Consider the following 16,134-nt stretch of genomic DNA (forward strand, 5'->3'; position numbering starts at 1 on the left):
TTAGAGTGGATAAAGTATACAGCCAAGTCTTTAAATAAGTCTGACTGTTTTGTTTGTGCCACAGGGAGATCTGTAGCAAAGGTGCTGCCCTTTCCACTGGGATGGGACACTCCTTCCCTCCTCACCTGCGTGATCCGTTTGTTCCAACACCCTGATGCATGGGGAGAGGAGGAATGCCAAACCCTCAATAAATTATACCCCCCACTCAAATCAAAGGATCGTGTCAGACCTTCCACAGTCTTCCTGCAAAGAAGAAACCATACCGGATGCATACACCGAAACCTTGCAGACACAGAGGGGCGTATAGGGAACCTGACGAGTAAAGTAAGATGTGTTAATTCTACCCGCTTTAGGAATAATTCCCTTTCAATCCCACGAGCTGATCTCTGGTGGTATTGTGGTGGCCTAGAGTTGTATGAGGTATTGCCCTCCAATTGGTCCGGAGCTTGTGGGTTAGTTCAGTTGGCAGTCCCCTTTTCAATTGCATACCATCCAGCAGAGAAGACTGGCCAACCCCGGCAGAAACGATCAGTAACCCCTTTTGATGATCAAATATATATTGACTCCATAGGAGTACCAAGGGGAGTGCCAGATGAGTTCAAAGGAAGAAATCAAATTTCTGCAGGATTTGAATCTACCCTGTTTTGGTGGGTGACCATTAACAAAAATGTAGATTGGATCAATTACGTTTATTATAATCAGCAGAGGTTTATAAACTATACTCGAGATGCTGTAAAAGGATTGGCTGAGCAGCTAGATGCCACCAGCCAAATGGCTTGGGAAAATCGGCGTATTCTTGATATGATGTTAGCAGAAAAAGGAGGGGTTTGTGTCATGCTAGGTGGACAGTGTTGCACCTTCATCCCTAACAACACTGCCCCAGATGGCACGGTAACAAGGGCTTTGCAGGGTCTCACCGCCTTGTCTGAAGAATTAGCCGAGAATTCAGGGATTAACAACCCTGTGACTGACTGGTTGGAGAGATGGTTTGGAAAATGGAAACACCTAGCAGCGTCAATCCTTATTTCGCTTGTAGTGATGATAGGAGTTTTAGTGTTATTTGGTTGTTGCATTATCCCCTGCGCTAGAGGCTTATCCCAGCGGTTAATTGAAACCGCTCTGTCAAAACAGATGCTCTTGCTTTATTGTGCTGATAAAGAAACTCCGTTTTAAATGCTTTAAGACGTGAATAAAGACTTAAAGGAGGGAATTGTTAGAAAAAAAGGGAGACTCCATAACCATTGGCGTCTCAAGTTACGTAAGAGCCCGAGTGGCGGGAAAATATAGGCGGAGCAAAAAGGGAATCATACTGACGCACTCATGACTAACGGCTTGGTAAGCTGATAGTGACTGTTTATTGGATATTAACTTAGTGAGCCGATGTACTAACTGTTTCATTGGTTACTGGTAAGAACAATAGAAATGATATGATATCAAGGGCTTTTGCACACGTGTCTCGGGGTCCAGACTGCTCTGCACCCGTTTTGCAAAACGTTCAATAAAATAGTGTTGGATCCACTGCTGCCTGCCTGGCATTCTTTTCTTCTAAACCGAAAGCAAGGACTTTTTATCTAACAAGGATACACTACATCATTCTGTTCTGGGTCCTCACTCCTTATCCATTAATGATCTCTTACTCCATCCAGCAAATGTATAGTTTCTAACATTAAGATTCTAACACTGAGATGCTCATTGTTTTAGATGAAGAAAATATTTTGGCATGCTTAGATACTAAACGTTTCTTCTTTCTTTCCTTCTTTGAACAAAAATGAACAGTCTGCTTGTTAAAAGGACAACCAGAAGTTCAGGATATCAGCCCGACTGTAGGTTGGACATTTTCTGTGATTTCAAAATCTTTCAAAAATAAACATATCTTAAAATGTGTAATCCTGAACATTCAAAACCTGCTGCAGAAAATCCGGGTAGCAAAATGATAGGAAATACAAGGGAAAAAAGCATGCGGGGAGGGGAATATAAACTAACTGACATTCACGGCCCTGCGGGGAAGAAGAAGGAGCGAAGGAGCAGGCAAAGGGAACATCAGGGCCTGCTGCAACTGGACTGCCCCTCCTCTGGGAGATGAGAGGGGGGAACAGGGCCATCCCACCAGCCCCGCTGACAGTCTACCTAATTCTTTTTTCTCACCTCCCTATTGCCTTTTCCTTGTGTGTTGTGTCTTTTTTAGATTGTCAGCCTGCGGGCAGGGACCGTCTTCTTTGTGCATTGATTGTAAGCTGCTCCAGGAGCCTTTTTTGGCTGAGGAGCGGGATAAAAATGCTATAAATAAATAAAGACAATTGCATTCCATTATTAAGTTTTCTCTGATATAAATTCACACTGGAATCTCATACCTTAAGAGCTATCCACAAACAGCCCCTGCATATATGTCCTACATGCAGGAGCCTGACCCCCAGCACTCATAGCCCTTAACATGTGACATGAGACCTACATGCAAATGTTCCACCCATGAAAGCTCTCTCCACCTAAAAGTGAGGCAGACAGATCACAAGAGCCTACAGTATGTGTGGGGGTGGTGGAGGCAGGGGGACGACGACGACGTCTCATGTTATGCTCTTTCTGTGATGGGGGCATGTATGACCCAGAGGCCTGCTTCTATGTTTCATTGAAGGATGCCATTGTCAGGGTGGACACTGAGCCCAAAGAATCCCAGAGTAGTTCTGATTCTGAGGAAGAGCAGTCGCTCCTGGGAGAGGAGCGCGCTCCTCTTTCCCAGGGCCAACAGCTGACGGAGATTCCTCCCACCGGCATTCCTAGCTTAGATAGCAGTCCAGGGGGTGACAGAGCACGGGAAGCAGACTTGATGGACACGCGACACTGACGCAGAGAGCGGTGCCAAATGGAGGGCGCAGAAAGGAGGCGTAGTGCCCGGTTGGCGCGCAAACAACGGCTGCACCCAGAGGATCCAAGGGAAAAGGGGAGGGACTGTCCCTAGTCCTTAAGTTCAGGGGTCTGCCAGTAATTCCCTTTCAAACGGGGACCAACTGTTCCAACTTAGGGCATAGGTACTCTGCTGCTCATATCTAGTTGCTAACAGTAGAGTTGTTAAGTTGTAAAAGAGGAATAAAGCTTTGAAAGGAATCCCTTTGTCTGTGTCTGGACTTAGCTACTGGATTAGACTGAGAGAGGCCTCCAAGGAGCCCTTGACAGCCATTGCACTCCAAAGGGTACTATTGTGCTCTTAGCCTGCTTGTGTGCTTCTCATAGGCATCCGGTTGGCCACCATGGGAACAGAATGCTGGACTAGATAGGCCTTTGCTCTGATCCTGTATGCAGTGTTTGCAGGGCCGACCCTCTCATGAAGCAGGGTGAGAAGCCCTCATCAGGCAGCAGAGTGGGAGGAGCGGCAAATTGCGCTGCTCCCCATCCCCACCAGAAGGCCCTGTCACCACTGTCCCGCCACCTCCAGCAGGTGTTCTGGAACCCCCGCCAACTGTTCGCCTGACTTTGCATTTGCCGCAATGCGAGAGCAGCTGATGGGGATCTCTGGAACAGCCGGCAGCAAAAGGAAGCGAGGCGTGTGATGGGGGAAGAGAAAGGGGAGCATGATGCGGTTGCAAGGGGCACAATGTGGCAGCAAGAGAGCTTGTGCCTGGTCTGAGTGGTTGTGTGTGCATCAGCATACTGATTGTACTCAACCTATTTCAGGTTTTGTCATGGAAACATGGGAAGGGCATGCAGTGTTCATCTTGCCCAGTTCCTCCCCATGATTTTCCTTATGTTAAACCACATCCACAGCACAAGCTAACACACATCTACACATGAGCAGATTAATCCAGCCCATGCTCACTAGCAGTAACAAACAAGGTGACATCAGAAGTGGTAAATCATGATCTTAGTCTGTGTTAGAAGCATTGCATCACTTCTGGATTACAGTCAATTCGGAGAAAGGAGTCGGAACAAGGGATAACACTAGTGAGATGCTGCCAAAATCCAGAATTCATTGCTGGATTCTTTGGTCTACCCTTGCAAATATGAGGATGGATTTTGGGATGGCTTTCTGGGCAGAGTCTGGAAAGCACACCATCACCATACTGAGTCTTACACGGCTCCACTCCTGCTCTGGTGCAACCATATGATTGATGTCACTAACTCACAGTTGGCATGCTAGATGTTAAATCATGCATGGCGAAGGACACTTCATCTTGAAATAATCTGGATCTATTACTATTTCTGTATTGGAACCAATGCAGATCTCTCATCCCTACTAATGACATAGCCTTGCCCATACAGCCTATGACATAATTGCATCAGACTGTGTGGGTGGGGTCTTCTATAGAAAGTAAAAACAGCTATGTTTCCTTAGGTAGCACTATACACATTTGGTAGTTCACACAGCATGGTGCAATCATCTTATTTTGGAATGTGGGTGCACATGCAGCTGACATCACTGTACCACCATGGCATGTCTTCACTTGCAACTTTTACAGGCAGATTAAAACCATCAAGGTTAAGTAGTAATGTATTTTGTTTTCTCTTTAACTTCTGTTCAGAGATCCAAGCAATACATAGAGGATGCGTCTCTTTCTTAGTTATGTACAGCCCAAGGTCAGTGTATACACTAAGTCCATTTTTCTCCTATAAACAAAAAACTTTTTTAAAAATAGATGCTGTTGACTCAGTGGCCTGGTTTGCACATAATGCTAACCCATGGTTTGGCTTGTTGAATTCTGGTTTGCTGTGATGTGTGAACATGGTCATGCTGTCACAAACCAGAAAGAAAACCTATGGTTCATTGTTGGGTTATGAATTCTAGGTTGTTTAAACCATGGGTTGTCATCAAGTGCAAACTCAGAACCACGAGCTGTTCATGCATTGTTTCACAAGGCAATGGGCAAGAGCTGTCAAAAAAAAAACAACCCAGCCCCTTTACATGCCAGTACTACAGCATCACAAAGGCATTTGGGATACAGGAAGGGAGTGGGCGGAGGAGGGAAACGAACAATCCAGGGAGTGAGAAAACAAACTATGGTTTGTTTGATCATCTGCCAGACAAACCCTGGGTAGAGCAACAAACTATAGGTCAGTGTTATGTGCAAACCAGGTCAGTATTTGAAACAGGTATGATGGCTTATCCTTTGGAGCCATCTTGCTTTCACAAATGATGCCATGAATTGAGCAATCATTTCTTCCAACATGACAATATTTTTGTATGCTGAACTCTAGTATGACATTTTAACCTCTGAACTTTTGTTACAGATACAGGATTTGAAATTCCAGATAAATTTGTGGTGGGATATGCTCTTGACTATAATGAGTACTTCGGGGACCTGAATGTAAGTGAACTCATTTTCATGTTTAATAAACTCTGACATATGTTATTTATTTAGTACGTTTATATTATCTTTCAACACTCTTGCCTCTCCTACTTCTCTTCTGCCTTTCTTCATTTCTTCCCACTCCCTTTGCTCTGACTGTTCTGATCTTCTTGTTAAATCATGTCTGTGCTTCAGGGCAAATGCTTTCACAACAGAGCTGCTAGGGCTTAATGCTATCCTTCCAGAAACCATACATTTTAATAGTGAGAGCTATGGTAGCCCTTGGGAAAACTACATTTCCCAAGAGCCACCCCCTCTCCTTGTCCTAGCACATTGTTATACAGAGCACAGGATCCTCTACAATGAACTATACATATAGGTACAAAAAATACATTATCAGGACTCATCCTATCCATCCTCCCAATGTTTTTGGAAACATGGCTCGTATTTTCTTAGGTTCTGTTTTCTTAGCTGCCAAAGCAAATTTTGCTACTTGGGTGGTAATGAATAATATTTGCCTACAAGCCGTGTACATATCTGCCCTGGGGGGAGGGGGAGGTCTATTTGACAGGAACCAGAGAATACAAATAAGAAATTTCTGCCTAGGGTGGTCATATAAGGGACAATGTGAAACATCCTCAAGCTGCCCAGACTCACAACCACAAAGTCTTTGGTGGGTAGGGGTGTTATTAAATTTCTCTTCCAGAAAAGGGAATTTCGTTCCAATAAAGCATACACTGGAGATGTAAGGGTATAAATGATTTTCTTAAAGGAGCTGCAATAGGTATTATAAAATAATTCTCCAAACCAAATTTTGTTTTATATAATAAGTACCAATTAGAATAAGACGTTTGTGAAATTGAATACAAATTCCACCTCTTAGAATAGAGACAAATTCTCTCTTTAAACATCTCTTTAACTCTATTAGAGGAAAGAGTAGGTAGAGGTAAAGTGTAGGGATTTTCCTCTATTAGAGGAAAGAGTAGGATCCCATAGGCATGTAACATCATTCTAACTGAATCTACCCCATGATGGAATGGTAGTGCCATCACTGGTCGTGCCATCATCAGCCAGGTTGGGTATGCTGGGTTTAAAGGGAAGGGGGATTGGGGATGGGAATTGGACAGCTCAGAGTATGGGAAGATGACCTTTGAAGCTGGATTGACTGAGAAAACAAGCATCACTGTTTTCATTTTTTTTTAAGTAATCGGACTTATTTTACAATCCAGTCCAATAAGAGTCACCCACCTCTAGCAGTAGCCAGACATAAGACATTGGGAGCAACAACAGTTACACTTTTTAAAGCCACCTGCCGTATTTTTACGAATAAATCAGAAAACCATCGTTTCCCTTAGACATTCTGGTCCATCCAGCCCCAAAATTTCCAAGACGTCTTTGGGTAGCTATAAAGCAAATGATAGCATTTACTGGTCTAAAACACAGAATTATACAATTGTGTGTGTGTTTTTCTTCTTATTGAGGCATGTCTGCATTCTAAATGAGAAAGCCAAGGAGAAATATAAAGTCTGATTATGTCATTAAGTAGACCAGGAGGATATACAGCATTTAGATGAACAGAACCAGGATCCATTTTTAAAAAATACAGAAGACATCTCAATTTTGCAAAAACAACAAGACACCTATGAGTTCACCATGAAGATGCATTGTGCAGTATAGTTTCCCTAAAATAAATTGTAAAAATGATATATGTTTATATTACATCCTAGAATGCCTCTTGTGTAACAAAACATAATAGATTATCTTCATATTGTTAAATTGAATGTACCCGTCAAAGAAAGCATTCTTATGTAACTGTAGTGGGAAAGAATCACATTTAATTCAGCTGACCTGTTGAAATTGTACAGTAATGTTTATCAGCTGTAAACTAGAATGCCACATTGTTGAACATGCTATTTGCAGAACCATTTTAAATGCTATAGGTTAATTAAATCCATTTTGCAAACAACACACTGCATAGAAGCCAGCTTGTTTTGTGCAATCAACAGGGTTGTAAAATAAATTTGAAGCTAATTGGAGAGCCATATCAGTATAAAATGGTCACAGCATGCTCTCCTGTACTCTCTGTGCACATCATGACTTGTGTGCAAATATCACCATTTTAATTGTTATTGGCAATCGGGATTGCTTGATGAGCCATTGTAACAAGATTACAGTCCAATAGACTTTATTGTCCTTATAATTATTGTAGTTCCATTGGCGTGCATGGCATTTTACAGGTAACACAAGCAAAATAAAAGGTAGGTCCTCATCCCCAAGGTGCATACAATCAACAGTTTGAGAGTGGAGGAGACAACAATGGGAGGAAAAGAATGGGATGGAGAAAGGAAGACTAATGGACGATTCATGTCACCAAATACTTACATGGACATCCATTTTTCAGAGTGGCCCCACACTTTACACTGTAATGATGTTTTAAACTTCATGTCCAGACATCACTCCACATTCATGGGGACTATGTCCTTCTTTGCATGTCACTCATACATGTTGTTGTTCAGTCGTTAAGTCATGTCCGACTCTTCGTGACCCCATGGACCATAGCATGCCAGGCCTTCCTCTCCTCTGCTCTCTCCCGGAGTGTGCTCAAGTTCATATTCATTGCATCGGTGATGCTATCTAGCCATCTCATCCTCTGCCGTCCCCTTCTCCTTTTGCCTTCAATCCTTCCCAGCATCGGGGTCTTTTCCAGGGAGTTTTCTCTTCGCATTAGGTGGCCTAAAGCTAAATTTCTGCTAACAGCTTCTGAACAAAGTGTGTTGCTGGCTGTGGTTACTGTACCAAAACGGACAACTCACAGGGCCTGCTCTAGGTTTCAGAGGGAGCCCTCAGCAAAGGCCATCTCCTAGAGCCTCAGGCTTATATGGTGGCAGCCACAGCACTGTGATGAGCAGCAGTGAACTTGGAGCCCCTATTTAAATTTCCCACAATTCCCTGGAGTCATGTCACTCCAGTATCATTGATATTCCCACATCAGTAACATTGTGGGAAATTAAAATGGTGGTCCCAGGTTCTGGTGTGTGGTGGGAAGGCATCAATGCAGTGGCCCTGGCAGCTGCCTGAGGATGTTGCATGTTGGCTCAAGGCTGACCACCTTGGCATACGTTTGTGTATACATAGGCTGCCCCATCTATCACACAGAACATTTCCTCATGTTGGAGCAACATGAAGTTCCACAAGCATACCTGTTCTTGTGGAACTTCAAAACGGCATCAGAGCTCCACATGTCCACTAGTTCCCCCGGAATTAGGGCACATAACACATCAAATTGCTGGTCCATTCAGATCATCAGGGGAGCGGATCTTCTGCACATTAGAAGCCAAACTCCACAGCATCACCACAATATGGAACTTCCTTGCTCTGGGAGATCCCTCTTTGATGGCCTTTAGGCACCACTTGAAAATTCTGCTGTTACTCCAGGCTTTTGACTTGGCTTGCTGATGGCAATTTTATCTGTCATGTTTATTATTTACTGTTCAGTTGTTTTAGATTCACTGTTTTAATATCTGTTGTTTTATAATCATAATGATCTTAGTTGCTTTTATTTTGATGATGATGTATGCTGCTCAGGTTCTTAAGAGATAATGGAGAAAGGCGGGATGTAAATATCTAAAGTAAATAGATAAATAAGCTGCTATGATGACCTCTAAGTAGCTAGATAGTGATCAAGAATCCCAAGCACACAGACCAGGCCAAATACCCTTCTCTTTTTCATAAGACCCACTAGAATTCCTCCTGTGGCTTTGTCAGTTTGGATTCAGCTGGGACATTCTGAGCCAGAACCCAGACTTTTATGGAAGACAATCAGCAAGGCATATAGTTTGTAGCTGGTACTGGCTGAAGAGGCTTTCCAACAGGAGGTGATATGGGTATGATGCTAAGAGAGTATATCCTGTCTTCAATACCAGTAGGCCCGCACAGATCTAAACCCATGTTCACATGACCATTTGAAGTAATGAAGCCCCCGCATGAGTTGGCTAGGGCTTACCCTCAGGCAAGTGTGCAAGGATGACCACTAATCATTCTTGATTCTGGCTGAATCATGCCCAGTAGTTTCTGCATGCTTGCTACAGTAGTAAACACCTATCATCTTGTCGCTTAACATTTATCCTCTAAATTAAAAAGCCCCAAGTACTGTACCTGTCTCTCTCACAGCAAGCACTGTAGCTGTCCTTTTAACAGCAGCGTGATCTGAAGGAATTTACCAAGGTTTAGTTCCCTGGCATGAAAAGATTCACCTGCTGATTTGGGTACTTTTAAAAGGACAAGAGTAGGACAGGCTGATTAAAAACATAAGAGCCATGCTGAATAAGACAAAGGGTCTGTCTCATCCCTCATTCTGTTTACACAGTAGCCAACTGGCTGCCTGTGGGAAACCCCCAAGTAGGACATGAGTGCAGTAGCACCCTCCGGGTTGTGTTCTCCAGCAACTGGTGTAAATAGGCATACTGCCTCTGTTACTGCAGGTAGCATATAGCCATCAGGAATAGCAGCTATTTCCTCCCACCCAGTCTACAATTTTATTTCCTCATAGGAAGCGTGTCCTAACTCCTTGGTCATGCAGACTGGAAAAAATAGCAGGATTAGCTAGGCCAGATCTACACCTTGTGTCATATCATTACGATCCCAACATGGTAATGCTATATCCCTCTTGCACATTTATACTGTGTAGGGCACACAGTGACATTTCTTGCAGGATATTGGATAATGTGGAATAAAAAGAAGGAAATAACACTAGATAAGTGGTATATCAAATGTGCCATGTGCCCCAACAGTTATCAGTGCACTTCAATACTGCTATAAAGTAGTAGTATAGATCTAGCCCTAGTGCTGCCAACAGCTCAGAAAAAAAGAGAGAAAATAAATGAAACAAAACGGAAACCTAACCTGGCCTGCTCTTGTGTCTCTAACAGTGATGAATCTACAGCAATAATCAGATTAAGTTTTTTCATGGCATGGGATTACATATCACCTGTTAGCTGCTGCAAGCCAAAATGTTATTAAAACCAGTGTGGTGTAATGTCAGAAAGCTGGGGGAGACCCAGCTTCAAATTCTGAGTTCCTTGGCAGAAGGGTGAGATGAACAGTCTGTTTCCCGCCTCCCAGCTGAGCAGAGCAGAGCAGAGCAAGCTGCTCCAGCTGGTCCAGGGACTACAGAAGCAGGCAAGCTCCCAGAGAGCGAGCGAACAGAGCGAGCGAACAGGGGGAGCAAACAGGAGTTGGCCAGGGGAGTTGCAGTGGTTGAAGAGACAAAGGAGACAAAGGAGACAGAGGCTAAGAGGTAAGTGGGTTGCAGGAAGCCCAGGGCGCTGCCCTTTATCCTTCTGACTGGCTGTGAGCTCACCAGGAGCTTCTGAGAGCTCCAACTGAATTGGAGGGGTGTGGCCTGAGTACTCCCAGCAGCTGACTGGGCGGGAAGCTTCAGTCTGTTTCCCGCCTCCCAGCTGAGCAGAGCAGAGCAAGCTGCTCCAGCTGGTCCAGGGACTACAGAAGCAGGCAAGCTCCCAGAGAGCGAGCGAACAGAGCGAGCGGACAGGGGGAGCAAACAGGAGTTGGCCAGGGGAGTTCGGCAGGGGAGGTCAAGGGGGAGGCCCCTAACATTTTTTTTTTTTTAACTAACTTTTTCCCATTTATTTGTCTTGTAACACACACTTCCACACCAGTGGGACTCTGCTTTTAACCTCTACTGATTAGAGGAGCAGGCACAGGCTAGTCTAGAACAATCACAAAGCTAGACACAACAAGGGAAAAGGGGCTATGGAAGGACAAGACTCTCCAGTGGTGGTGACCTGCAAGGTGTGTGCCATGTTTGTTTTCTTGCCTGAGAACAACATGGCCTACACCTGCAACAAGTGCAAGTTGATCACGCTGCTGGAGGAAAAAGTAAGTGGACTGGAGCGGCGACTGTCAACCCTCCGGGGAATAAGAGAACACGAAGAGTTCTTGGACAGAATGGGGGAACTACAGCAGCAAAGGGCAGACCAGAAGCTTGAAGAGCAACAGCAAGATGAAGCAGAAGTGGGAAATGCTGAGGAGAAGAAAAATGGAGTAGAGGATACTCCTTGGAAAACGGTGACAGTTAGGAGAAGAAGAACTAGACGCCACTCTGCACCAGTGGAAGCGGTGGAGCTGTGGAACCGATTCCAGGTACTTGCGGATGAGACTGGAGGACAGCCTGCAGAGGAAGAATCACAGGGGAACCTGCATGAGAGTGAGCAAGAGGCTAAAGGTCAGTCAAACAGAGGCGATGAAACCCAGGCCTACAAGAAGAAGAAGAGAAGAGTGGTAGTAGTGGGAGACTCCTTGCTGCGTGGGATCGAGACCCAAGTATGTCGCGAAGACCCGTGGACTCGCCAGGTATGTTGTCTCCCGGGAGGACAGATTAGAGACGTGACTGAAAGGTTGCCTGCACTCATAAAGCCCACTGACAGGTATCCCTTTCTTCTCATCCATGTGGGAACAAATGATACCGCCAAGCGGAGCTACGAAGAGATCACGTCAGACTTTGAAGCTTTGGGAAGGAAACTCAAGAACTTTGGGGCCCAGATAGTTTTCTCATCCATCCTTCCAGTAGTTAGAAGAGGGATAGAAAGGGAACGAAAAATACTCCGGGTGAATGACTGGCTACGAAGGTGGTGCCGACGAGAGAGATTTGGATTCTGGGACCACGGGCTATACTTCCTGGAAGATGGGCTGTTGGCTAGGGATGGGTTGCACCTCACAAAGGCTGGGAAGAATGTGTTTGGCCACAGCATGAAGAACTTCATCAGGAGGGCTTTAAACTGAATCCTACGGGGAAGGGAGATGTAATGTTGGGGGTAACAATGGACGTAGGCGCATGCACTGCAATGGAGAGAACAGCGCTGATAGCGCCCAATAATAGTCTTCAGACACATGTAGGAAGAAAGCCAGACTATGAAGCACATGGTCTTCGATGTCTATATACTAATGCCCAGAGTATGGGAAACAAACAGAACGAACTTGAACTCTTAATACAGGAGGGAAATTATGACTTGATAGGTATAACTGAGACTTGGTGGGATGACTCTCATGACTGGAATACAGCAGTTGAAGGATATAACTTGTTCAAAAAGAACAGGAGGAACAGAAAGGGAGGCGGGGTTGCACTGTATGTGAAAAATACATATCTCTGCACAGAAATACAGGAGGAGGAGCTTGGTAGCCCCATCGAGAGCATCTGGGTTGAAATAAATGGAGCAAAGAATAAAAGGAACCTGGTGGTCGGAGTCTACTACCGGCCACCCAATCAAGGAGAAGCCAAGGATGAAACTTTTGAAAAGCAAATAGCCAATGTTTTAAGGAAGCATGATGTAGTAGTAATGGGGGACTTCAATTTCCCCGATATTTGTTGGGAGACAAATTCTGCAAAACATGGCCCCTCCAGGAAATTCCTGACTTGTGTGGCGGATAACTTCCTCCTACAGAAAGTAGAGGAAGGAACTAGAGGATCGGCTATCCTTGACTTGATCCTAACCAACAGAGATGACTTAGTGGATAAAGTAGCAGTTACAGGAACTCTGGGGGAAAGCGACCATGTTGTACTTGAGTTCTTGGTTCTAAGGGAAGCAAAAGCCGAGTGTACTCAAACGCGTACCCTGGATTTTAGGAAAGCTGATTTTAATAAACTCAGAACAATGATCAGTAAGGTCCCATGGCAAACAATGCTAGCGAGAAAAGGAGTCCAAGATGGGTGGGAACTTTTAAAAAAGGAAATTCTCAAGGCACAATCACAAACAATTCCAACAAGAAGAAAAGGTGGAAGACAACAGAAGAAGCCAATGTGGCTTCACAAAAAGCTTAGGGATGACCTGAAAACAAAAAAGGACACATATAGGAAGTGGAAAGAAGGCCAAGTAACAAAGGAAGAGTACAGGCAGGTAGCACAGAATTGCAGGGATGGCGTCAGGAAGGCTAAAGCGGAGAACGAGGTGAGGTTAGCGAGGGATGCTAAAAACAACAAAAAGGCTTTCTTAAGCTACGTGCATAGTAAAAGGCAGAGGAAAGAAATGGTTGTTCAGCTATTAAATAAGGATGGCAAAATGATAACAGATGACAAAGAAAAGGCAGAGGTGCTCAATTCCTACTTTGGCTCAGTCTTCTCCCAAAAGAGGGTCTATGACCCCCCTGGCAAAGGCGAAGTACAGGCTGAAGGGGCAGGATTGCAGCTTGAGATTGACAGGCATATGGTCAAGGAACACCTCATTACTTTGAATGAGTTCAAATCTCCAGGGCCAGATGAACTGCATCCTAGAGTCATAAAGGAACTGGCAGAAGAACTCTCAGAACCGCTGTCTATTCTCTTTGAGAAATCATGGAGGACTGGGGAAGTGCCAGATGACTGGAGGAGGGCTAACGTTGTCCCTATCTTCAAAAAGGGTAAAAAGGAGGAACCTGGGAACTACAGACCAGTCAGTCTGACATCAATCCCTGGGAAAATTCTGGAGCAGATCATAAAGCAATCCATCTGGAAGCACCTTGACAACAATGCCGTGATTACTCGAAGCCAACATGGATTTGTCAAAAACAAGTCCTGCCAGACAAATCTGATCTCATTTTTTGATCAAGTCACCTCCCTTGTAGACCGTGGGAATGCTGTAGACATCATATACCTCGACTTCAGCAAAGCTTTCGACAAAGTGCCCCATGATATCCTGATGAGCAAACTTGCTCGAAGTGGGCTAGATGAAACAACGATCATGTGGATCCACAGTTGGCTACAGAATCGGACTCAAAGAGTGCTTATCAATGGGACCTTCTCAAGCTGGGGAGAGGTAACGAGTGGGGTACCGCAGGGCTCAGTCCTGGGCCCAGTGCTCTTCAACATTTTTATTAATGACTTGGAGGAGGAGGTGCAGGGAATGCTGATCAAATTTGCAGATGACACAAAATTGGGAGGGATAGCTAATACTTTGGAAGACAGAAACAAAATTCAAAGTGATCTGGATAGACTGGAGTGCTGGGCAGAAAACAACAGAATGGCATTTAATAGGGACAAATGCCAAGTTCTGCACCTAGGAAAAAGAAACCAAATGCACAGTTACAAGATGGGGGATACGTGGCTCAACCACACTACGAGCGAGAAGGATCTTGGAATTGTCGTCGATCACAAGCTGAATATGAGCCAACAATGTGATGTGGCTGCAAAAAAGGCAAATGCTATTTTGGGCTGCATTCATAGAAGCATCGCTTCCAAATCCCGGGAAGTACTAGTTCCCCTCTACTCAGCACTGGTTAGGCCTCATCTGGAGTACTGTGTCCAGTTCTGGGCACCACACTTTAAGAAGGATGCAGACAAGCTGGAGAGGGTTCAAAGGAGGGCAACAAAGATGATCAGGGGACTGGAAACAAAGCCCTATGAAGAGAGACTGAAAGAACTGGGCATGTTTAGCCTTGAGAAGAGAAGACTGAGGGGAGATATGATAGCACTCTTCAAGTACTTGAAAGGTTGTCACAGAGAAGAAGGCCAGGATCTCTTCTTGATCATCCCAGAGTGCAGGACACGGAATAATGGGCTCAAGTTACAGGAAGCCAGATTCCGGCTGAACATCAGGAAAAACTTCCTGAGTGTCAGAGCAATACGGCAATGGAACCAATTACCTGGGGAGGTGGTGGGCTCTCCCACACTGGAGGCCTTTAAGACGAGGCTGGACAGCCATTTGTCAGGGATGCTCTGACTTGGATTCCTGCATTGAGCAGGGGGTTGGACTCGATGGCCTTGTAGGCCCCTTCCAACCCTACTATTCTATGATTCTATGATTCTATAACATGTAAGAAATAAAATAAAGCAAAGGTAAAAGTTGGCAACCCTAGCATTATAGTGGCTAAAACTCTAGCTATACAAAGAAGGACCTGTGTATTTCAGCTATAGTGAAGGCAGAACCAAGTGACTACTGGATTGTATATTTTCAAAAAATGGGGCGGGGGAGCCTTTTATTGCTTCTTTGTCTCAATAGCCCTGGGTTCATCCGGCAACCTGTTTCGCACCTACTGAGGCTAATCTAATTAAATCTACATAACTCTTCCTGCATTCTATCTTAACAGAGCAAGTCCTTTATATGTTACTCAGAAGTTAGCCCTGTTGAATTCAGTGGAACTTACTCCCTGGTAGAGATGTGAAAGCCCAGGGAAAAAATGAGAAAAAATTGGCAGGGGTTGGGGGACACCATTCCCCCCCACCATTTTTTTTTCTATTGTGAAATATTTTCTTTTAGAATGATGAATAAAATGTATAAGACAAGGTGTTCATATATTGATACCTGGCTTCTACTCGCCCAAAATGATTTCTGTGTAATAGGAAGACCTTTATGTAAGACTAGAGATGTAACATTTCTAGAAATGTTGAATCCATGGGGGATTCAAAATTAATCCTCTCTGTAAGATTCCCACCATAGTTATCTCTTCTATTCCTTTTTTAAATTATTGATCTAATGTATCTTTTACTGATAGACATCGAAGGATGCTCCAAGTCATGCTCAGTTTCCCAACATGTGACTAGAGTCACATAATCATAATTTATGAAGAAAATGTGCATTCTTGACAGTTTGTTTTTTGTTCTATAGCATCCTGTGTTTCTGGACTTGTTCTGGTTAGATTAGATGCTGTAGCAGGCAGTGAATGTAGTTCTAAAACTCACATTAGAGAAACACTGTAGGTTATCTTGCCACTATGTTCTGTTGCATATGGTCAATGTGTGGATTATCCCACCCACATTTCTTTAAAACCAAATGGTCTTTTGAGGCTTGGGTCTGTGGAACTCACTGCCACAGGTTTTTAATAGAAGTTTTACATTTCTACTTCCAGATAAGTCGATATAGGATTGTAG

This window comes from Heloderma suspectum, chromosome 8 (assembly GCF_057233095.1).
Source record: "Heloderma suspectum isolate Gila_16-S chromosome 8, 16-S_ref, whole genome shotgun sequence".
In the NCBI taxonomy this organism is placed as follows: domain Eukaryota; kingdom Metazoa; phylum Chordata; class Lepidosauria; order Squamata; family Helodermatidae; genus Heloderma; species Heloderma suspectum.